At 45.9% G+C, this 23,868-nt stretch overlaps 1 non-coding gene across 1 annotated transcript; it reads left to right on the top strand.

Annotated features, from left to right (window-relative positions):
• Positions 1 to 19,707: 19,707 nt before the first annotated feature.
• Positions 19,708 to 19,780, top strand: TRNAR-UCG (transfer RNA arginine (anticodon UCG)). The gene has a single exon. It is a non-coding gene; the product is annotated as a tRNA-Arg (tRNA).
• Positions 19,781 to 23,868: the final 4,088 nt, after the last annotated feature.

Raw genomic sequence — 23,868 nt, 5'->3', positions numbered from 1 at the left:
CAACACACTGTACGTCGATGGACTTCGGGTGGTTATACTGGGATGAAGCCTGCGCCTGCAGTCATCATCCGTGTACCTGGTGGACGGGATAGCCCCAGAAAGGCATGGAAGATGGCCGGGGGGACGTCCCCTCCTGCTGCTTGTAAAAGCAATCCAGCGGCTATTTCATCGCTAGGATTGCTTTTACAAGAGAGCTGACCACTGGATTTAAAAAAAAATAAAAATTTAAAATGAAAAAAAAAAAAAAAAAAAAAAAAAAAAAAAAAGGTACACGGATGATGACTGCAGGCGCAGGCTTCATCCCAGTATAACCACCCCGAAGTCCAGCGACGTACTGGTGTGTTGCTGGGCTGGAAGTGTTGCATTTCAAAGAAAGACATCGCCTAGATCAGTGGTTCTCAACCTCAGTCCTCAAGTACCCCCCAGCGGGTCGTGTTTGCAGGTTTTCCTTCATCTTGCACAGGTGCTTTAAATTAGAGTCCATGGCTTGGTATTTTGGACATTGTTTTATATTTTAGAGCAGGGGTCTCAAACTGGCGGCCCTCCAGCTGTTGCACCAGTTTGAGACCCCCGTTTTAGAGAAATTCCAAAACATGGCCTGTTGGGTGTCCATTGAGGGACTGAGGTTGAGAACCACTGACCTAGATAGAGTTACCGGAGGCGGTGTGTGTGTGGACCGGCGCTTTTGGTGGTTGGAAGCCTTTGTGCTATTGGTGAAACACCAGCTGTTACCAGCGGCTCCTTCGGAGGTAGCACTACACAGCCATATAGGTAGGGGATGGTCAGGTGTCCACAAGCTCTGAGCCAGATAGACACCTTGTTGTGGAAGGCTGGGGAGGTTGAAGGAACATCCATGATTGTTCGGGTCTAATGTGCATATAATACATTGAGTAGACAATACTCCCAGCCATATCACCGGAAGGTAAATACTCGATGGATCTACAATCCTTGCCAAACACACGGCAATCTCTTTGCCATTAACAGTCTGTAGAGGTCACCGTGTGAATTTGTTACCTCCCAATCCAATCATGGTTGGATTTAGGTAGCCCTACTACAGTATTTCTCTTAGGCCTTGTACACACGGGTCGGACATTCCGACAACAAAATCTGTCGGATTTTGTCCGAAACTGGTGTTGCATACACACGTCTGACAAAGTTGTCAGAAAATCCGATGGTTCGTAACGTGATGACGTAATTTCGTTACGACGGGACTACGTTCAGGCTAGTAGCCAATAGCTTTGGTCTAGGAATTTGACCTGAGCATGCGTGGCACTTTTCGGAAATTCTCTACAAACGATCGGACAAAGTCCGATTGAATCATGTTGTCAGAAAGTTTTAGAGCCCAGCTCTAAAAAAACGTTGTCGGCCAGATATTCCGCCGGAAACAGTCCGATGGAGCTCACACACTGTCGGATTATCCGACAACACGGTCCAATCGGACATTTTCCGTCGGAATGTCCGACTATGTGTACGGGGGCTTAGGCCTCATGCACACAGGATGTTATAAAAAAAAAAAACACCAGTAGCTTTTTTTTTCCCCAATGGGATAAAAAAAATTAATAAATTTTTTTTGAGCCTTTATCTGTGTTTTTTTTTTTTTTTTTAACGTTAGATGTCTTTACTGCTAAAAAACTCCTCTCAGAACCCACTAGTCTTGGAATTTTTTTACAACCAAAAAATGCCCCAAGCAAAAAAAAAAAAAAAAAAAAACCAGATGATAACAGCCTACGTGTGCACAGACACATACCACATGCTGGAGAGTTTATCTGACTGTGGAAAAAAAAAAAATGTTTGAAGCCAAAAACAGCAGCTATAAAAACATCCAAAACCGTCCCGCGTGTCTGAGGCCTAAAAGTCAAAAGTTTTAAATATCAGGAATCTATTTGTAAACTTTGCGCTTCTCTGTGTTTGCGGCTCTGAAGATTTCACTAAACAAAAGATTTTCTCCTGAGCGCCTCAGACACCCCCGTGGGCGAGGAGGAGATGGAGGCGAGGAGGAGATGGAGGCGAGGAGGAGATGGAGGCCACCTCTGGAATGTGACACTTCCCTGTCTCTTTTCTCCTTTAGAAAAATTGTCTTCTGCACAAGTCCATAGGAAACAAGAGTCCCTTCTCACCGAGAGCCTTCATATTACAGCACTGGGAAAACACCAACCATAAAGGCCGATCCTTCCTTTTATTATTGCCGAGGGAAAGATAGGAACTTCCTACAGACAGCATCCCCCCCCCCCATCTCCACCCCATCCCCCACAGAAGAAATGATTCAGAGACAAAAAAAAAATGGGACTTGTCTGCTGGGGCCACATCTCCAACAATACAGATTCCTCCATATTACAATGCCGACTCCTCTATATTCTATATAATGAGTCATTGTATCTCGGCTCTCCTCTCCAGTGAGACGATGTAACAAAATCTTCCAGAGTTTTCTCCCCACTAGAACTCTGTATAGAAGTCAATGCAAGTCGCCCGAAGTCGCCCCAAAAATAGTACAGGAACCTTTTTCTAAGTCGGAGCGTCTTGAGTCGCTCCTATTAGAACGGTTCCATAGTACAGAACGGAGCGCGACTTGTCAGGAGGGTAAGTCGCCTGACAAGTCGCTCCTGTGTGAACTGGCACTAAGTCCCCCCTCCCCCATACATCTCTATATAAAGTCCCCCCTCCCCCATACATCTCTATATAAAGGCCCCCCCTCCCCATACATCTCTATATAAAGTCCCCCCCTCCCCCATACATCTCTATATAAAGTTACCCCATCACCATCTATCTCTCTCTCTATATATATATATAAAGCCCCCCCACCCTAATATATCTCTATATAAAGTCCCCCCCCAAATAAATTTCTATATAATGTCCCCCCTCCCCAATGCATCTCTATATAATGTCCCCCTTCCTCCATACAGTTCTAGATAAAAAAGTTCCTCCCCCCCTCCCCATATATACCTAGATAAAAGTTCCCCCCTCCCCCATATATACACCTTGATTTAGTTCCCCCCTCCCCCATATATCTCTAAATAAAGTCCCCCTCCCCGTATCTCTCTAAATAAAGTCCCCCCTCCCCCATATATCTCTATATAAAGTTCCCCCTCCCCCATATATCTCTATATAAAGTTCCCCCCTCCCCCGTATATCTCTATATAAAGTTCCCCCCTCCCCCGTATATCTCTATATAAAGTTCCCCCCTCCCCGTATATCTCTATATAAAGTTCCCCCCTCCCCGTATATCTCTATATAAAGTTCCCCCCTCCCCATATATCTCTATATAAAGTTCCCCCCTCCCCCATATATCTCTATATAAAGTTCCCCCCTCCCCCATATATCTCTATATAAAGTTCCCCCCTCCCCCATATATCTCTTTATAAAGTCCCCCCCTCCCCCATATATCTCTATATAAAGTCCCCCCTCCCCCATATATCTCTAGATAAAGTCCCCCCATATCTCTGTATATTAGTCCCCCCCTCCCCATATATCTATATAAAGTTCCCCCCTCCCCCATATATCTCTATATAAAGTCCCCCCTCCCCCATATATCTCTACATAAAGTTCCCCCCTCCCCCATATATCTCTAGATAAAGTCCCCCCATATCTCTGTATATTAGTCCCCCCCTCCCCCATATATCTCTATATTAGTCCCCCTCCCCCGTATATCTGTATATAAAGTTCCCCCCTCCCCCCATATCTGTGTATATTAGGCCCCCTCACCCAGAAGATGAAGGTGTAGATGAGGAGGACGCTCTTCAGACAAGTTATAACGGGTTTAGTCTGCAGTCTCCGGGACGGGGACGCCATGATCGCACCGATCTTCTGCCAGCCGAGCGCCTGTCCGCGATCTCCGGGCGGAAAGAGCCGAGCGGTCTCCGGAAAGTGCCGAATGGGATCGGAGGGTATTCGGGCGTCCTCACCGCGATACAGCCGGTGATGTCAACTTCAGGAATTCTGATAATCCCGCGGGACGATCAAACATGGCCGACCTCCGACTTCACCGAGTGCGGAATGTTATTCTGCAGGATCGGGAAGTGGTCAATGGATGGGATGAGGAGGCGGAAATTGCCGAATGGTGGCGGACGCTTCCGAGTCCAACACGCCTTCCGAGTCCGTTCACGGAAATAGCCGAGCGCTCTGCTGAGTTTGTGGGAGCAGAAAGGGGGCAGGGAGAGATTTGGGGGAGGGGGGAGTTCTGGGGGAGAGTGTGAGGCATGAAGTTTGAGTGAAGGGGGGGGGTAAGGTGATATATGGAGTCTGGAGTCTGGGGGAGGGGGGGTAAGGTGAGACATGGAGTCTGGGGGAGGGGGGGTAAGGTGAGACATGGAGTCTGGGGGAGGGGGGGTAAGGTGAGGCATGGAGTCTGGGGGGGGGGGGGGTAAGGTGAGGCATGGAGTCTGGGGGGGGGGGGACAAGGTGAGGCATGGAGTCTGGGGGGGGGGGTAAGGTGAGGCATGGAGTCTGGGGGGGGGGACAAGGTGAGGCATGGAGTCTGGGGGGGGGGACAAGGTGAGGCATGAGTCTGGGGGGGGAACCAGGTGAGGCATGGAGTCTGGGGGGGGGAACCAGGTGAGGCATGGTGCCTGGGGGGGGCGTAAGGCGAGGCATGGAGTCTGGGGGGGGGGGGTAAGGAGAGACATGGAGTCTGGGGGGGGGGGGGTAAGGTGAGGCATGGAGCCTGGTGGGGGCGTAAGGCGAGGCATGGAGTCTGGGGGGGTAAGGCGAGATATGTAGTGTGGGGGGGTGGGGGGGGCGTAAGGCGAGGCATGGAGTCTGGGGGGGGGGGGGCGTAAGGCGAGGCATGGAGTCTGGGGGGGTGTAAATTGAGACATGGAGTCGGGGGGGGGCATAAGGCATGGAGTCGGGGGGGGGGGCATAAGGCATGGAGTCTGGAGGGGGGTGTAAGGTGAGACATGGAGTCTGGGGGGGGTAAGGTGAGGCATGGAGTCTGGGGGGGGGGGGGTGAGGAGAGACATGGAGTCTGGGGGGGGGAGCAAGGTGAGGCATGGAGCCTGGGGGGGGGGGGGTAAGGCGAGGCATGGAGTCTGGGGGGGTGTAAATTGAGACATGGAGTCTGGGGGGGGGTGTAAGGTGAGACATGGAGTCAAGGGGGGGGGGGGGGGGCATAAGGCATGGAGTTCCACTGACACCAATGATGGGGCACTATTCCTCCCTATTTACTGTATGCTGTGGCGTTCTGCTTTGGTAAAAGTGGGCCATGTCTCATTTATTTATTATTATTTTGTATGTTTTGTTGTGTTGGCAGCCCGTTCATTTGAATTGGCTGCCTTAAGGCCCCTTTCACACTGAGGCGCTTGCAAACAGTAAAACACTGAACACTTTTGAAGAGCTTTTCAGGAGCTTTTGAAGCGTTCTCCTATTCATTTCAACAGAGAGGGGCATTTTTTCACCCCCCTGCCAGCGCACTGCCCCAGTGTGAAAAGATTCATTGATTTTAATTGAAAATAGGATTTTGTGAGCGCTTCAGGCACTTTTTGTTGCGTGAAAGTGCCTCAGTGTGAAAGGGGTATAACGCTTTCCAAGTTAAAACAACACCTTAGATGGGACAAGTCTGAATGTACCCTAAAGCCAATGTCTCGGCATAAGAGGCAGCCAAAGTGCATTGGAAAGTGGCAGTCAGCTGTAGCAGTGCCCATATTTAAAGCATAATAGGTTTATGAGTCAAGTGCTTGCTCCACATATTGTGAGTTTGACTCATGTGGTGGTTGAGTTCTTGCAGTGGCTAGGGAGCAGAGAAGCCGCAACTTTTCTCCCACACAGTTTGCCCTAAGTCTATGTTCACACAGGCAGTAAAAGCATGCAGCTGATCCATGTTTTAACCAACCACCTACCTACAAATGAACATGATGGTCACTCAGGCCCGTTCCCATTACTGTGGATATGATGCTTCACATGTCGTGTTTACCAGGCAGTGCTGCTTGCCGAACATGCCCATTTAGGTCAATGGAACCATGCCAAAACTGTGTGCCAAAAGCTTGGCATTTACTGTAGTTGCAACATGGAATTTCAATGTAAAATCCCCCTTGGAATCAAGGAAAAAAACGAGCATTAATGCACGTTTCTGCAACATCTAATTGGGGTTCCTCTGTTGACAGCTGAAGTGTAAACAAAGTCCTGGCAATTGGAACTGTCAAAAAAAAAAAAAAAAACTACTGGGCAATGCTTATCAACAACATTGCTCAGCCACTGAAACAGAAAGATAATAAGAAACATTGTTTATTTTTGTATTTTTCTGTTCATTCATCTGCAGATCAAAGGGATGAATTTCAATCTGCAGATGAAGTCAGTTTAAAGCAACCTGGCAAGTAAAAACATTTTTGATATTTTCTTTTTTTTTTTTTTTTTTTATTTAATGTTCCCCTGTTTAATGCCATTATTAACCCTTAATTTACTCTAATCAGCCTTATCTAACTCCTTATTCTCCTCTAATTATTATTTTCCTGCTGACTTTTTTTTCACTTCTATTTTATAAACTATTATTAATTAAAATGTTTTTCTGTTTGCTTTGTTAATATTTTTATACCTTTTAACATATATTTACATGTTTCTCATTGAAAAAAAGCACAAAAAAAAGTATATATTTTGTAAATAACTTTTCAATGCTTTGTACCGTGTGGAGGAGAGAGGAAAGAAGATCTCCGCGGAGGAGGAAGAGGAAGATTAGGATTATGTGCCTAGCAACAGGCACTTCTGGTGAGTAAAAAAAAAAAAAATTTTTTTCATTTTTTTTTTTTGTTTAGATTTTTTTTTGTAATTTTTAATATTTTTTTTTTTTTTTTTTCAGGGTGGCCCTCCACTTTAATTGAACCCTATGAAGAATGTACATTTTCTGGTTTGGTAGTATCTATGATAGTATCATATGATGTGGTAGTATCTATGATAGTATCATATGATGTGGTAGTATCTATGATAGTATCATATTATTATTATTAATATTCACAGTTTATATAGCGCCTACAGTTTACACAGCGCTTTACAATGTATAGGGGGGACAACACAATTACAGTACAATACAAAAGGTACAGGAGGGCCCTGCCATATGATATTACCATATGATATGCTAGTATCTATGATATTACCATATGATATGCTAGTATCTATGATAGTCTCATATGATATGCTAGTATCTATGATAGTCTCATATGATATGCTAGTATCTATGATAGTCTCATATGATATGCTAGTATCTATGAGCATTAGATGCGGTTTGGTCCTCTTGCAGATCTACATTTTTTTTCAAAATGATCAGCTTTTACTCCTATCTCTTCACACACTTCCACATCATGATAACACTTGGATTACTGCAATGAGTAGCTACTGTATACTTTCATCAACTCATCAATTTTCATCAACTCACACCAAGCCTGATAGAACAGTTTGTTGCTTCAACAAGGACATCATCCTAACCATTCAGGATTTTACCTCTTGGTGTTTGGGTTATGTATCGTTAAAAAAAATACATAGGCAAGTCTTACTTTGCAAAGTTTTTAAATAGTCTTTGTCTGGTTGTGCTTGTTTTAATCAAATTGTTAATAAAATGTATTTTGTTTATAATTTTTATGTGTCTCGGTGCCTATAAAGTCCAACACCAATCCTTGCACTACTACGGCAATGCGTAGTAATGCATGTAACATGCATTGAGGTACCATTCATTTAGAATGCTACCCTAACCAGTGGAAGTTGGTGCTCAATATCTTGGGGGTGGAAAAACAGACCTCTTCCCACCCCCCTTACTCGCACCGCCGCCAAAGACATGTAGCAGAATACATTTTGGCCTAAATGTATGCAGAAATTGGATTTTTTTTTTAGCAGAAAGTAAAAAATATATATCTTTTTCTTTTCCAAAATTTTTGGTCTTTTTTTTTCATTTATACAATAAAGAAAAATCCCAGTGGTGATCAAATGCCACCAAAAGAAATCTCCATTTGTGTGAAAAAAAACCTGTGTTCCTCTATATAGATCTTTTATATCACTAGAGGGGTCACCAGTAGGAGGAAGGAGTTCCTGGTTCCTCTATATAGATCTTTATATCCAGTGGCGGCTGGTGCGTAAATTTTTTTTTGGGGGGGTGCAGACAAACTGAAAAAAAAAATCTATTGCAGCCACTGTGCCCATCAAACGCAGCCACTGTGCCCATCAAACGCAGCCACTGTGCCCATCAAACGCAGCCATTGTACTCATCAATTTCTGACACTGGGCCTATCAATTTCTGTCAGTGTGCCCCATCAGATGCCGCCAGTGTGCCCCATCAGATGCCGCCCAGTGTGCCCCATCAGATGCCGCCCAGTATGCGCCATCAGATGCCGCCAGTGTGCCCCATCAGATGCCGCCAGTGTGCCCCAAACCCCATCAGATTTTGCCAGTGTGCCCAATCAGATTTTGCCAGTGTGCCCAATCAGATTTTGCCAGTGTGCCCCATCAGATGCCGTCAGTGTGCCCCATCAGATGCTGTCAGTGTGCCCCATCAGATGCTGTCAGTGTGCACCATCAAATGCTGCCAGTGTGCCCCATCAGAAGCCGTCAGTGTGCACCATCAAATGCTGCCAGTGTGCCCCATCAGATGCCTCCAGCGTGCCCCATCAGATGCTGCCCGGCACTTACCTGTCTCGGAGCGGGTCAGCGGCGGTCTCCTGCACGTCCTCCATGTCTTCTTCCATCCTCTTTTAGGCGTCCAATTACAGCACCTGACATTTGAGCAAATCAGGTGACTGGTAACAGACCCAGCAATCTGATTGGCTGAGAGGCAGATTCAGTGTTAGCAAAGCAAAGTCCTTTGCTTTGCTAACACACAGCTGAATGAACAGCGAATGCACAGCATTGCACCCGCTTTTTACCTTTTTGGGCGCATATTAGAGCATATGGCTCTAATCAGGTGCTTCAAAAAACCCACCCCCACCGCTGTAATTCAGATCCCCGGCACCCGAAAATGGGCCGGGCACCTGAATAGGGGGTGTCAGATCGCTCCTGCACCCTTTATGGATGCACCGCCACTGTTTATATCACTAGAGGGGTCACCAGCAGGAGGAAGGAGGTCCTGATCCCTCTATATATATCTTTATATCATTAAAGGGGTCACCAGTGGGTGGAAGGAGGTCCTGATTCCTCTATATACAGTAGATCTTTATATCACTAGAGAGATCACCAGCAGGAGGAAGGAGGTCCTGATTCCTCTATATAGATCTTTAGTGAGACCCCACTTAGACGTGTCCAGTTCTGGTGACCTCACTTACAGAAAGATCTTGATGAGATAGAACAAGTCCAGAGACAGGTAAAAAAATGGTGAAAGGTCTGGGGGAATAAAACATATTGACTTCAGGAACTTAATATGTACAGTCTATAGCAGTGGTCTCCAAAATGCTGCCCTTTGCTTGCTTTTACCTGGCCCTTGGGGAATTATTCCCCCCCACTGTCAGCAACCAACGATGGGGCACTATTCCTCCCATTGATACCAATGATGGGGCACTATTCCTCCCACTGACACAAAAGATGGGGCACTATTATTACCACTGACACCAATGATAGGGCACTATTCCTCCCATTGATACCACCGATGGGGTACTAATGACACCAATGATAGGGCACTATTCCTCTCATTGATACCACCAATGGGGTACTAATGACACCAATGATAGGGCACTATTTCTCCAATTGATACTAATGATGGAGCACTATCCCTCCCACTGATACCAATGAGGGGGCACTATTACTCCCCCTAATACCAATCATGGGGAGTTGTTTATCCCCACTGACGCCAAGACATTTTCTACTCCCATCATCCACATTGTCCGGCCCGCCTGAAGTTTGGAGGACAGTAAACTGGCCCTTTGTTTAGAAAGTTTGGAGACCCCTGGTCTATAGGAAAGAAGGGAAAGGGGAGACATGGTTGAAACCTTTAAATTGGTTGTAAACCCTTACAACACACTTTAACCTACAGATAAGCCTAGATTAAGGCTTACCTGTAAGGCCGCGTACACACGCGCGGACTGTTCGCCCAACTTTGTCCGTCCAACAGTTTCGGCAAACAGTCCGCTCAAACTTAGCATGGATGGACATGGCCACACACGACGGACGAACAGTTTGCTGAAACCGTGCGCGATGACGTGAACGGCACGTACGACGGGACGAAAAATACGACGTCCTATACACTGCATTATAGCTTTCGGCGTGAAAATCCTTTCTGAGCATGCGCGCAACTTTGTTTGACGAACAAGCCTACACACGAGCGGACTGTTCGCTGAAACAAGGTTTCAGCGGACAGTTTTACGGAATTTCCGAAAAACCTTGTCCGTCCAACTGTCCGCTGAAACTGTCCGCTGAAAGCCCACACACGGGCGGACTGTCCGCCCAAACACTGTTCAGCGGACAAAGTTGGGCGAACAGTCCGCGCGTGTGTACGCGGCCTAAGTGCTGCAAATATCTCCTAAACCTACATGGTTTAGGAGATATTTAAGATTCCCCGTACGAGGATTGCTTCGGCGCATGCGCACTTTAGAAGGGTCACGGCGTGCCGTTTTCATTAAACGACATGCCGTGACTGGCAGCTCCCACTCGCACGTGACTCCGGCCAGTCACAGAGCCGTAGTCCGTGATCCCGGAAGGAAGATGGACGAGCGAGGAAATCGGGGACATCAGGTAAGTGACACATAATGGGCTACTATGCGATGAATAGTAGCCCATTATGCTTTGCCTTTGCAGGGAAACAAAGAAGAACTAAAACCCATCAGTGTTTACTTCCTCTTTAAATGCATCAAGGGGCGTGAGTAAGGTTCAGAGGGGGCAGTTTTTTCAATATGAAACCAAAATCAAGAACACGGGGACATGACCTCAAACTAAGACCCTTTTCACACTGGGGCGTTTTTCAGGCGCTTTAGCGTTAAAAAAAGCGCTTGAAAGAAGCCTCATCTGCAATCCCAATGTGAAAGCCCAAGTGCTTTAAGAGCCCGTTCACAATGTCAGCGCCCGAAAAACGCTCGTAAAGCGCTGCTTAAACTAGCAGCGCTTTACCAGCGTTTTTTGAGCGTTATTGGGGAGCTGCTCGTGGCCAAATAAAGGGTTAAAAGCGCCCACAAAACTCTGCTGCCAATAGCGCTTTTCAGGTGCATTTCAGGCATTTTACAGGCGCTTCCCATTGATTTCAATGGGAAGGAGCGCTTTAGGAGCCGTGTATTCACCGCTCCAAAAGCGCTGCACAGAAGCTGCTTGCAGGACTTTTTTTTTTACGCCCTGCCAGCGCAGCACCTCAGTGTGAAAGCACTCGGGCTTTTACATTGGGATTGCAGTTGCGGCTTCTTTCAAGCGCTTTACAGACGCTTTTTTTTTAAAGCTAAAGCGCCTGAAAAATGCCAGAAAAACGCCCCAGTGTGAAAGGGGTCTAAGTGGAGGGAAGTTCAAAATGAATCTTAGAAAGTATTATTTTACTGAAAGGGTGGTGGATGATTGGAATATAATTCCAGCAGAGGTAGTGAGACAGTCAACAGTAAATGACTTCAAACATGCTTGGGATAAACAAAGATCTATAGTCAGACAACAAAGTTAACGAAATAAAAATAAAAAAATAAGATGGGCAGATGGACTACTCTGTCTTTTTCTGACGTCACTTTTCTATGTTTCTAAATACTAAGGCTTTCAGACAATGTTGTAATGTCTCCATGCCTGTAAAAAAAACTTTGCTCCCAGGTCAAAGGACAGAAGAAGGGCTATTGGCAGATTTTCATTTTTTGCACAATATTTTACTCAACTCTGTTAATAAAGTAAAAATCATTCAAAAATAACAAATTTGACAACTCGTAAATTGCTCATCGAGTCATTGCTATTTGTAGTTAGGTTCAGAAGAAAGATTTCAATGTAACATTTTCATCATTTTGTGTTGCCTTACAAAATCGTTACGTTACATTCTCGATGAAGTTCACACCATGTCACATGTGTCTTGCTGCCCGAGATGCGGCGCACCATCAGCTCACATCACAACTGCCAGTCCATCATCTTGCTATTCTGATTAATCTGGTCGCTTTGTTCTCAGATTACTGTTGCTGTTTACATTTTGACGGACAGGCACGATCCAATCTCCCCTCTGGCAGCCCGTCTGGGATCTGACGTCCTAGTGGGAACTGGGTGTGGTTATCTGCGCCACCTGTGATGTGGTGGAGCAATCAGAGGCGCGTGTGGTTGTTAATTATTTTAAGGACCAGATGATCCCTATCACGAGTTTGGTTCCATACACCGCCCAACTATTGGCCAGAATTGTCCTCTTTTCATCTTTTGATTTTTGGAGAGGAGGATCAGAGCTTTCGCGGAGCCGCAGATCGTGATGCAGATTTTCTTGTTGGCGTGAGGATCCCTACCGGTGTGGTCTTATCAAGGTTCCATCTTTATATGCCTGTATGACCTAGTGTCCATGCACTGGTCTAGTGGGTCCAAGGAAGATCAGAGCATCCGTGGTGATGTGGACCGTTCCCTTGCTGGCCTGAGGATCTACAGTCCTTCCAGTGGCGGATAGATCGGTGTGGTCTCAGCGAAGTTCCATCTACATATGCTTGCATCACCTAGTGTTCACGCACTGGTCCAGTTGTTCCGGTAAGAGTACCTTTTTTATCTACTTTGATGTCACTGAAGTGAAGCGGGTCCGGGACTCTTTCTTGGTTTACACATTGTGTGACACATCACATATTAACTTTCTGGTTCACACTCAGGTGTCCTTTTATGAAGCAGTGAAATCTATTCACTGCTTCATTCTCCGGCATTCACAGAGGAGATCTTTCTCCTCTGTATGCCAGTTTATAAAGCGGAGTAGATCGCTTCACCCTTGGAGGAGTGAAGGGATCTACAAACGCTTCTAACACTGGAGAACGGCCCCTAATACTGGAATCTCGTGAGACTTTACGAGATTACAGTACTAGAAATTCACCGATACACAGAGATGTCAATTTATTAAGCAGTGATAATTTATCACAGCTCAATACACTGACACACGGTGTGATTAAAGTGGTTGTAAACCCTTACAAACCACTTTGACCTACAGGTAAGCCTAGATTAAGGCTTACCTGTAGGTCCAAGCAATATCTCCTAAACCTATATGGTTTAGGAGATATTTGCCCGAAAACGGGCACCGCTGTCTACGGCGCATGCGCCGTAGACAGCGGCGCGCAGGCGCACTGAGCGCGGCAGTTCCAAGAATGGAGCTGCCGCATTTGTCGACTCCCGTGCGCATGCGTCAGACGCCACCAGCAAGATGGATGCGGCGGACTACAGGGGACAGCGGCGACTTCGCTGGCTCCTGTGTCAGGTAAGTGACACATAATGGGCTACTATGCATAGTAGTCCATTATGCTTTACCTTTGCAGGGAAAAAAAGAGGAAGTAAACTCATCAGGGTTTACTTCCTCTTTAATGTTAGTGAAATAAAGAGTCCCCCTACATAATATATACATGTATACATACACAGACATTATACATACATGTATATACACACATATATATATATATATATATATATATATATATATAATGTGTATACACATAAATATGACAGGGGGACATGGTTACAGTGTTGGGGGGGTCTGAACGAGGCATAAGGAAGTTAATTATCTTCCTCTTTCCTCCTCAGATCCCCCCACATTCTCTCTTCACTCCCCGGTTCTCCACCTCTGAGCTGGTCAATCGGGAGTGTGAATTCTGACACAGATCACCAGTGAAGCGCTGAGATCCCAGCTTCATAAACTGGCCGTTACTGGGTCATTCTATGAGGATTCTCAGTGTGTGGAGATAATCGGCGGGAGAACAAGTTCAAACACTTCTCCCCCGATTATCTCTGGTTTATAAACTGTTTATGGGCTGTGATCAGCGGCAATCCTCTGGATCTCCACTGATCACTGCTTCATAAACGGACACCTCAGTGTGAATTATCACATCACATTTGTACTTCACGAACTTCAAAGACTCATTTATTAATTTGAGATTTGGACTTCCTTTTTTTTAGTGCTCATACACTTCACATTTTTATTACTTTTTTAGCGCTACATTGTCGTTTTTAAGTTCACACCACTGTTTATTTTTCTTTAGTGTTGAAAACAAAAACCTTTTAGAAGTGTAAGTGTTGGAGAAAGCCATTGTTTGTGGTTCTTTAACCAAAATCTCAATGAAGTGCGATTAGGAAGTTTCCTTTGTTAATTGCTAATGGTTTTCCTTTCAATGATTCGCTTTGATCAGTGTTTTTTTAAGTGGAAACACCCTGGTGGTTTAGTTATGAGTTTTTTTGGTAAAAACAGAGAAGGAGTCATATCCTCTCATTTATTTATTTCTGTACATGTATAAAGTAAGACTGAGTTATGAATATTTATATTTCCTTCAGCCAATCCAGTAATAAGTCGCTGATCACCACCATTACTAGTAAAAAAAATGTAAAAAAAATCCCATAGTTTGTTGATGCTATAACTTTTTTGTGCAAAGCAATCGATATTATTGGAATTTTTTTTTTTAACAAAATTATGTAACAGAATACAGATTGGCCTAAATTGATAAACAAATTACATTTTTACATTTTTTTTGATTGGATGTGTTTTATAGCAGAAAGTAAAAAATATCGTTTTTTTTTTTTTCAACATTTTCGGTCATTTTTGTTTTTAGTGCAAACAATAAAAACCACTGAGGTGATAAAGTAGCACCAAAAAGCTCTATTTATGGAAAAAAAGGATATATATTTCATGTGGGTACACCGTCGCACGACTGCGCCATTGTTAGTTAAAGTAACGCAGTGCTGTATTCAGGGCCGTCTTTAATATTGATTAGACCCTGGGCAAAAAACTTTTCTTGGGACTCCCCCCATGCAGTTTTGCTCTCCACCTGCTCTGAGACATACAATAAATAGCAGCTAGACTCAAAATCAGTTTACTGAATCAGATCAGGCAGCTATTGCGATTGGTTGCCAGAGGTTACAGTGTACCGTATATACTCGAGTATAGGCCGACCCGAATATAAGCCGAGGCCCCCAATTTACCCCCAAAAAAACTGGCAAACTTATTGACTCGTGTATAAGCCGAGGGTGAGACATGCCCGTCCATCCCTGTGTGTGTGTCCGTCCATCCCTGTGTGTCCGTCCATCCCTGTGTGTCCGTCCATCCCTGTGTGTCCGTCCATCCCTGTGTGTCCGTCCATCCATCCCTGTGTGTGTGTGTGTCCATCCATCCATCCATCCCTGTGTGTGTGTGTGTCCATCCATCCATCCATCCCTGTGTGTGTGTGTCTCCATCCATCCATCCATCCATCCCTGTGTGTGTGTGTCTCCATCCATCCATCCATCCATCCCTGTGTGTGTCTCCATCCATCCACCCATCCCTGTGTGTGTCTCCATCCATCCACCCATCCCTGTGTGTGTGTGTATCCATGTGTGTGTGTGTGTGTGTGTGTGTGTGTGTGTCCAGCCTACCTTTGTCCCGAGCCTCCGTCCCGTGCCTTGCCTCCTTGCCTCCGTTCCGTCCCGTGCCTTGCCTCCTTGCCTCCGTTCCGTCCCGTGCCTTGCCTCCTTGCCTCCGTTCCGTTCCGTCCCGTGCCGTCCCGTGCCTTGCCGTCGTGTCGTGCCTTGCCTTGCCTCCGTCCCGTCCCGTCCCGTGCCGTGCCGTGCCTTGCCTTGCCGTGCCTTGCCTTGCCTCCGTCCCGTGCCCTCTTCGGCGGCCATTGTAAAATTCAAAAGCCGCGCCTCCTCCTTCGCCTGTGATAGGCGGAACACTGAATTTCCCAGCAGCCTGTGTTCCGCCTATCACTGACGTCGTATCATCCTCGTCCGTAGTACGAGGATGATACGATGTCCGTGATAGGCGGAACACAGGCTGCTGGGAAATTCAGTGTTCCGCCTATCACAGGCGAAGGCGGAGCCGGAGGCGCGGCTTTTGAATAGAATGGCCGCTGTCTGTCTGCTCGACACGCTGATCGAGCGGGCAGACAGCGATGACTCGAGTATAAGCCGAGGGGGGCACTTTCAGCCTCAAAAAAGAGGCTGAAAATCTCGGCTTATACTCGAGTATATACGGTATTATTACCGCTTACTGACTGGTTGCTAGAGGTTACATCACACATTACAGCTCACTGATTCATTGCTAGAGGTTACAGCACATCATCTCCTCGCTCCAGAGGTCATGCCATACATATGGATGCCACCTTTATTTACATATCTATGCAGCTATTTACATATGAAAGCTGCTGCTATTTACATATGAATGCTGGTTATTTATATGTAAACACAGGGTCTGCAGGCGAGTCATCTGTACACAACAACAGGGCAGAGCTGGGCAGCATTAGTAGCAGCACTTCACACTGAGATATCAGGACACAGAGAGACAAGGAAATTTAAACTGGGATAGTTGGCAAGTATGAGGCAGCTGCTTTGGGCCCAACAACAATGACAGGGCCCAGGGCAGCTGCCCCTTTTGCCCTGCCTCAAAAAACGGCCCTGGCTGTATTGCAAAAAAGGGCCTGGTCATGAAGGGGGTAAACCTTTCCAGGACTGAAGTGGTTAAAGGGTTCTGACACTGTGAAGCTGGACTTTGATCTGGAGAGTATGCAAATGATCTACTTTGATATCTGGGACCGGTAACCCTCACCTCCTTAAAGCGGGAGTCCACCGGGACTCCGCGTTTTTTTTTTTTTTAAAAGCCAGCAGCTACAAATACTGCAGCTGCTGACTTTTAAAATAGTGACACTTACCTGTCCAGCGCGCCCGCGATGTCAGCACCCGAAGCCGATCGCTAGGTCGTCTGTCGGGTCCTGCCGCCGCCATCTTGGGTATGGGAATCAGGAAATGGAGCCTTTCGGCTTCATTTCCCGGTTCCCTACTGCACATGCGCAAATTGCGCTGCGCAATAAGGACGCTCCCCGCTGCCTCTGGGAGCTGTGTGTTTCCCAGCAGGCAGCGGGGCACTTGCGGGAAGGGGCGGGCACTTGCGGAAAGGGGCGTAAGTTACGCCCCTTTCCGCAGAGAGCTGTCCCGGAAGTGGGTGCAGTTACCTGGATTATCCAGGTAACTGCCCCCCCTCCCCCCTGAAAGGTGCCAATCGTGGCGCCGGAGGGGGGGGGGGATTCCGATGAGCGGAGGTCCATTTTAGGGTGGACCTCCGCTTTAACTGTTCTGCACTAAAACTTTACAAAGTCAAAAGGGACCGGCGCCCAATATTCTTTCTCAGTCCCCTCATTTTAGCCATGGACTCAGGCGGGGGAAATGCTCGCCTGCCCCTGCCTGTAGAGGTGCCATTGGGGTGTCGGGGGGGGGGGGGTGCAACAATGTCTTCCCCCAAGATTCACACCACCTACACCCAGTGGGGGAGGGACAAGGTCCTTAAATACCCAATCCAGGTAAACAAAGTAGGCCCCATCCCCCATCCCCCATGTGCTATGAACTAATTTAGCAGCATATATTGGAGCTCCTACTCTTTCTGAATCCTCTTCTGCCTACCTGTTGGCTAAGCCCTTCTTTTACCCAAGATACATTTTCAAATAGGATTGAATTGGGAATCCTTGGAGAAAACATTTATACACAAACCCTAAAGGTCAGTATTGCCTTTGTTGATGCTCAGACTGTGGTCTAAGCCAGAATAGAAATAACGACCACTTTTATTTAGTAGCAGAGGGAAGGGTTTGATTGTCAATTCCCACTTTTGCATGTTACCTCCCAACCCCTTAACCGATTCAGCCCCGGAAGATTTTACCCCCTCCCTGACCAGAGTACTTTTTGTGATTCGGCACTGTGTCGCTTTAACTGAAAATTGCGCGGTCATGTGACATGGCTCCCAAACAAAATTGACGTCCTTTTTTTCCCCACAAATAGAGCTTTCTTTTGGTGGTATTTGATCACCCCTGTGGTTTTTATTTTTTTGCGCTATAAACAAAAAAAGAGCGACAATTTTGAAAAAAAAACTAAATATTTTTTTACTTTTTGTTATAATAAATAGCCCCCAAAAATATATAAAAAACTATTTTTTTTCCTCAGTTTAGGCCGATACGTATTCTTCTACATATTTTTGGTAAAAAAAAAATAGCAATTAGCAATTATTGATTGGTTTGTGCAAAAGTTCTAGCATCTACAAAACAAGGGATAGATTTATGGCATTGTTTTTTTTTTTTTTTACTAGTAATGGCGGTGATCTGCGAATTTTTTTTTTTTTTTTTTTATTTTTTTTTTTTTTTTTTTTTTTTCGTGACTGTTAGAAAAGTTTTAAATGTTTATTGTGTGACTATTAGAAAAACAATATTCCTGAGACTGATTTTTAAAAAACGTACTTCTGAGCACATTATTGTATTAACTTGTTGTATTGTTTTGTCTTAATTAACTCCATAGTAAGTAGGATGATTAGATTTAACTTAATATGATAGCCTAAGGGCCGGTTCACACTGCGACGCGAGGCGAGGCGACACGGCTCGCCTCGCCTCGCTCCCGCAAGTCGCCCCCATTCAGTGCTATGGAACCGTTCTGAGAGGAGCGACTCGAGTCGCTCCGACTCAGAAAAAAGGTTCCTGTACTACTTCGGGGCGACTTCGGGGGCGACTTGCATTGACTTCTATGCAGAAGTCCTCTGCAAGTCGCCGCTGACCCCCCCTGCAAGTCGCGGCGAGGAAGTCGGAGACGCCTCGCCGCGGCTCGCAGTGTGAACCGGCCCTTAGAATGTACGGGAACATGAATAGTAAATAAAGTGCCATCCTGTGCCATGACAACGTTATTTATGTTCCCTCAGCCAATAGAAGCATAGAGGTGTTTTTCTTGTGGGGTATGAGGAGGCGGGACACGTTCTTTTCGGGAGACATCTTTCTTCAGCTTTTGTCCTGTAAGCATGTCTCTCTGTTGTGGGCCACATCAGAAATAAATTGTTTGCTTCTCAGAACATCTGGAGTTTTGACTGATCACAAGGGAAGATTCCTAACAGTGACTGCGACATTATGGAGGACACATCGGAAGTTTTTGACAAATTTTTGGGACCATTCAAATTTACACAGCGATCGGTGCTATAAAATTGCACTGATTATTGTGTAAATGTGACTGGCATGGAAGGGGTTAACACCAGGGGGCGCTGCAGGGGTTAATATGTTCCCTACGGTAGTGATTCTAACTGTGGGGGGAGAGGGGACTCACAAGGGGAGGAGACCGATCGGCGTTCCTCTGTACTGGGAACACACCATCGGTCTCCTCTCCACTGACAGGACGTGGATCTGTGTGTTTACATACACAGATCCATGGTCCTGCTGTGTTCCCGGGCAATCGCGGGTGCCCGGCGGACATCGCGACCGCCGGGCATGCGCACCGGGTCCCGAGCGATGCCGTGGGTGCGCCCTAGACAGCCGGGAATCGGAGGACATCATATGACGCCCACCCAGGGTGGGAGATCCCATCTGCGGGCGTCATATGACTATACGCCGGGGCTGAAGTGGTTAAGGAATATAATTCATTTTTAATATTCAAAGCAAGCTTGCCCATCCATCCATGTCTCCATGCTTTATTTTGCTTGAAAACCACAGTGGAAAACTCCCCCCTTGCATTTCTGGCCCTGGCCATCTTGAATAAGGGCTCTTACTTATATGGCCAGGGCTAGAAATGATAGGGGGGTGTTTTCCACTGTGGTTTCTCAGCATAATAGAGCATGGAGACCTGGATGGATAGGCAAGTTTAAAATTGTCTTTAACATCTGCCCCTATAATTGTGTAAACTTGTTTCAGGGGCTGGTTTATGGTTGACCGTGTGGCCTAATGGATAAGGCGTCTGACTTCGGATCAGAAGATTGAGGGTTCGAGTCCCTTCATGGTCGTTTTTATGCACTTCTGCATAAATTCCATGAAAAGTTGTTGCACATTTTAATATAATGCAAGATATAGTTTGAAAAAAGGACAATTTTACTCACCTGCTCTGTGTAATGGTTTTCCCGAGCTGCTGCTCTGCCCCATCCCCACTCTTTTCTCACTGGCTCGCTGGCTGTCTCAGCCAATGAGGAGGGAGAGTCCCCAGAGAGCCCAGGCTCTGAAGCTTTGTACACACAATGAGATTATTGGACGAATAATCATCTGATTTTTAATTTTTTTTGCATGCCAGACTCATATCGAAAATGAAGAGGTTACTCAACTTACAAAAATTCTTGTACAACAGAATACAACTTTGGAAGTGATGTCATGTGTTCAATTGTTTTGTAATGTATTCTTTTGTTTCCGAGCATGCGTAGTCTTGCTTTTATGTTTTTTTTTTTCGGATGAAAACTGTACTAATTAACCACTTGCCGCCCGCCCTATAGGCAATTGACGGCTGCAAAGTGGTTTCATAATCCTGACCGGACGTCATATGACGTGATCAGGATTATGAGCCGCTGTGCGCCCCCGGGGACGCGCATCGCGGCGATCGTTGTTGCAGGGTGTCAGTCTGACACCCAGCAACTACGATCTTGGTAAAGAGTCTCCGACGGAGACTCTTTACCACGTGATCAGCCGTGTCCAATCACAGCTGATCACAGTGTAAATGGGAAGAGCTGGTGATCGGCTTTTCCTCACTCGCGTCTGTCAGACGCGAGTAGAGGAGAGCCGATCGGCTGCTCCTCTGACAGGGGGGGGTCTGTGCTGATCGATTATCAGCACAGCCCCCCGAGGATGCCCACACTGGACCACAAGGGACGCCACCAGACCACCAGGGAAAAGGTAATCCTCCCTAGACCACCAGGGATGCCAGTCAGCACAATGGATGCCAATCAGTGCCCATAATGGATGCCAATTAGTGCCCACAATGGGCATCACTGATTGGCATGCATTATTGTTTGGCACTGATTGGCATCCATTACTATAGCATAACACCAATGCCGCCTATGAGTGCCCACCTGTGCCGCCTATGAGTGCCCACCTGTGCCGCCTATGAGTGCCCACCTGTGCCGCCTATGAGTGCCCACCTGTGCCGCCTATGAGTGCCCACCTGTGCCGCCTATGAGTGCCCACCTGTGCCGCCTATGAGTGCCCACCTGTGCCGCCTATCAGTGCCCACTCATGCCCATCTGTGCCGCCTATCCATGCCCATCTGTGCTGCCTATCCATGCCCATCTGTGCTGCCCATCCATGCCAATCCGTGCCAGCTATCAGTGCCAATTTGTGCCACCTATCAGTGTCCGTCCGTGTCGCCTATCAGTGCCGCCTATCAGTGCCGCCTATCAGTGCCACATATCAGTGTCCATCAATGCCACCTCATCAGTGCCACTTCATTGGTGCCACGTTGGTGCCCATCAGTGCCGCCTTATCAGTGCCCATCAGTGTAGCCCCATCAGTGCCCATCAGTGAAGGAGAAAACATACTTATTTACAAAGTTTTGAAACTGAAACAAAAAAAAACATTTTTTTTTTCAAAATTTTCGGTATTTTTTTATTCGTAGCGCAAAAAATAAAAACCGTAGAGGTGATCAAATACCACCAAAAGAAAGCTCTATTTGTGGGAAAAAAATGATAAAAATTTCATTTGGGTACAGTGTAGCATGACCGCGCAATTGTCATTCAAAGTGTGACAGCGCTGAAAGCTCAAAATTGGTCTGGGCAGGAAGGTGTTTAAGTGCCCGGGATTGAAGTGGTTAAGCAAAAATCAGACGTTATGTTTACTTATGATAAAAAATTTCCATCCCGCACCTTTGGGTCTTCAAGTCTGAATAGGCGGTCAAAAGCACTGTACTGACCATCAGATAATTGGCCGATCGTTTGTCGAACAAATTTTTTCTTCCAATCTTCTTAACATGCGTACGTGCCTTCATGTACATCACTGAGTTATATAGTTACATAGTAAGTGAGGTTGAAAAAAGACACAAGTCCATCAAGTCCAATCTATGTGTGTGATTATATGTCAGTATTACATTGTATATCCCTGTATGTTGCGGTCGTTCAGGTGCTTATCTAATAATTTTTTGAAACTATCAAAGCCCCCCGCTGAGACCACCGCCTGTGGAAGGGGATTCCACATCCTTTCCGCTCTTGCAGTAAAGAACCCTCTACGTAGTTTAAGGTTAAACCTCTTTTCTTCTAATTTTATTGAGTGGCCACGTGTCTTATCAAACTCTGTTCCACAAAAAAGTTTCCTCCCTATTGTGGGGTCACCAGTCCGGTATTTTGTATATTGAAATCATATCCCATCTCAAGCGTCTCTTCTCCAGAGAGAATAAGTTCAGAGCTCGCAACCTTTCCTCATAACTAATATCCTCCAGACCATTTATTAGCTTTGTTGACCTTCTTTGTACTCGCTCCATTTCCAGTACATCCTTCCTGAGGACTGGTGCCCAGAACTGGACAGTATACTCCAGGTGCGGCCGGACCAGAGTCTTGTAGAGCGGGAGAATTATTGTTTTATCTCTGGAGTTGATCCCCTTTTTAATGCCAATATTCTGTTTTCTTTGTTATTAGTAGCTTGGCATTGCTGAGCCTATCATCTACTAGGACCCCCAGGTCCTTTCCATCCTAGATTCCCCCAGAGGTTCATCCCCCAAGTATATAGATTGCATTCATATTTTTGCCACCCAAATACATTATTTTACATTTTTCTACATTGATCCTCATTTGCCATGTAGTTGACCACCCCATTCATTTGTTCAGATCTTTTTGCAAGTTTTTCACATCCTGCAGAGAAGTTATTGCCCTGCTTAGCTTAGTATTGTCCACAAATACAGAGATTGAGCTGTTTACCCCATCCTCCAGGTCCTTTATGAACAAATTAAATCGGATTGGTCCCAGCACAGAACCCCGGGGGACCCCACTACCCACCCCAGACCGTTCCGAGTACTCCCCATTTATCACCACCCTCTGAACTCGCCCTTGTAGCCAGTTTTCAATCCATGTACTCACCCTATGGTCCATGCCAACAGACCTTATTTTGTACAGTAAACGATGGGGCTCAGGTAGGTATTCGGGGGGGTCTGCTTCACACAGTAGGTTTTTTACCTTCATGTGTAGATGCATGAAGGTAAAAAAACTTGAGCCTATAGAACCACTAAAAGAAAAATACTGTGTCAGAAGTGGGATTTGAACCCACGCCTCCAATTGGAGACCAGAACACCCAACTGCTTGGAAGAGACCAACTCTTGAGTCTGGCGCCTTAGACCGCTCGGCCATCCTGACCACATAAGATTTGCTGGGTCAGGACCCATATTGGGTTGCAATATAATGGCCCCAAAGCATCAGATGTTTTGGGGCCAGTATAATGTGCACTGTTTTCACTATTAGAGAGTAGATCAGTGATGGCGAACCTTGGCACCCCAGATGTTTTGGAACTACATTTCCCATGATGCTCATCCACTCTGCAGTGTACTTGAGCATCATGGGAAATGTAGTTCCAAAACATCTGGGGTGCCAAGGTTCACCATCCCTGGAGTAGATTAAACTTCCTAATATTCTATGTTAACAACTTACTATATAAAATATACGTAACATGGTACATTTTTTAGTGTTTTTATTGCACATTTTCTTTGAAGTTGTGGTTGCGATTGGCCATGCAGCCTAATAGATAACATACCTGACTTCAGAGCAGATCGTTCAAGGCTCTTAAGACCCGGGTCACACTGCTAAGACCTCAAAGTCACGTAACTTTGAAGCCGACATCTTGCCATGAATTCTTTAACACAAGTCGTGCAAAGTCGCACCAAAATTAGCGCAAGAGCCTTTTTATAAGTCGGTGCGACTCAGGTTCCATTGCACTTAACAGGATGCGACATGTGCTCTCAAAGTCGGAGTGCATGTCGCGCCAGTGTGAACGAGGCCTTATGGATAATTTTGCACTTCTGCTAGATTAGATTATTTTTTTGAAGAGCTTTTGTGATAATTACATTAAAATATAATGTTAAAGGGGATTGTAAAGTGATTTTATTTTTTTTTAAATAACAAACATGTTATAC

The sequence above is a fragment of the Lithobates pipiens genome, unplaced genomic scaffold (assembly GCF_037356315.1).
Source record: "Lithobates pipiens isolate NorthernLeopardFrog02 unplaced genomic scaffold, aLitPip1_a1.2 Scaffold_1, whole genome shotgun sequence".
Taxonomy (NCBI): Eukaryota; Metazoa; Chordata; class Amphibia; order Anura; family Ranidae; genus Lithobates; species Lithobates pipiens.
The sequence above is the reverse complement of the archived record's forward strand: the minus strand, read 5'-3'. Positions and strand labels throughout refer to the sequence as shown.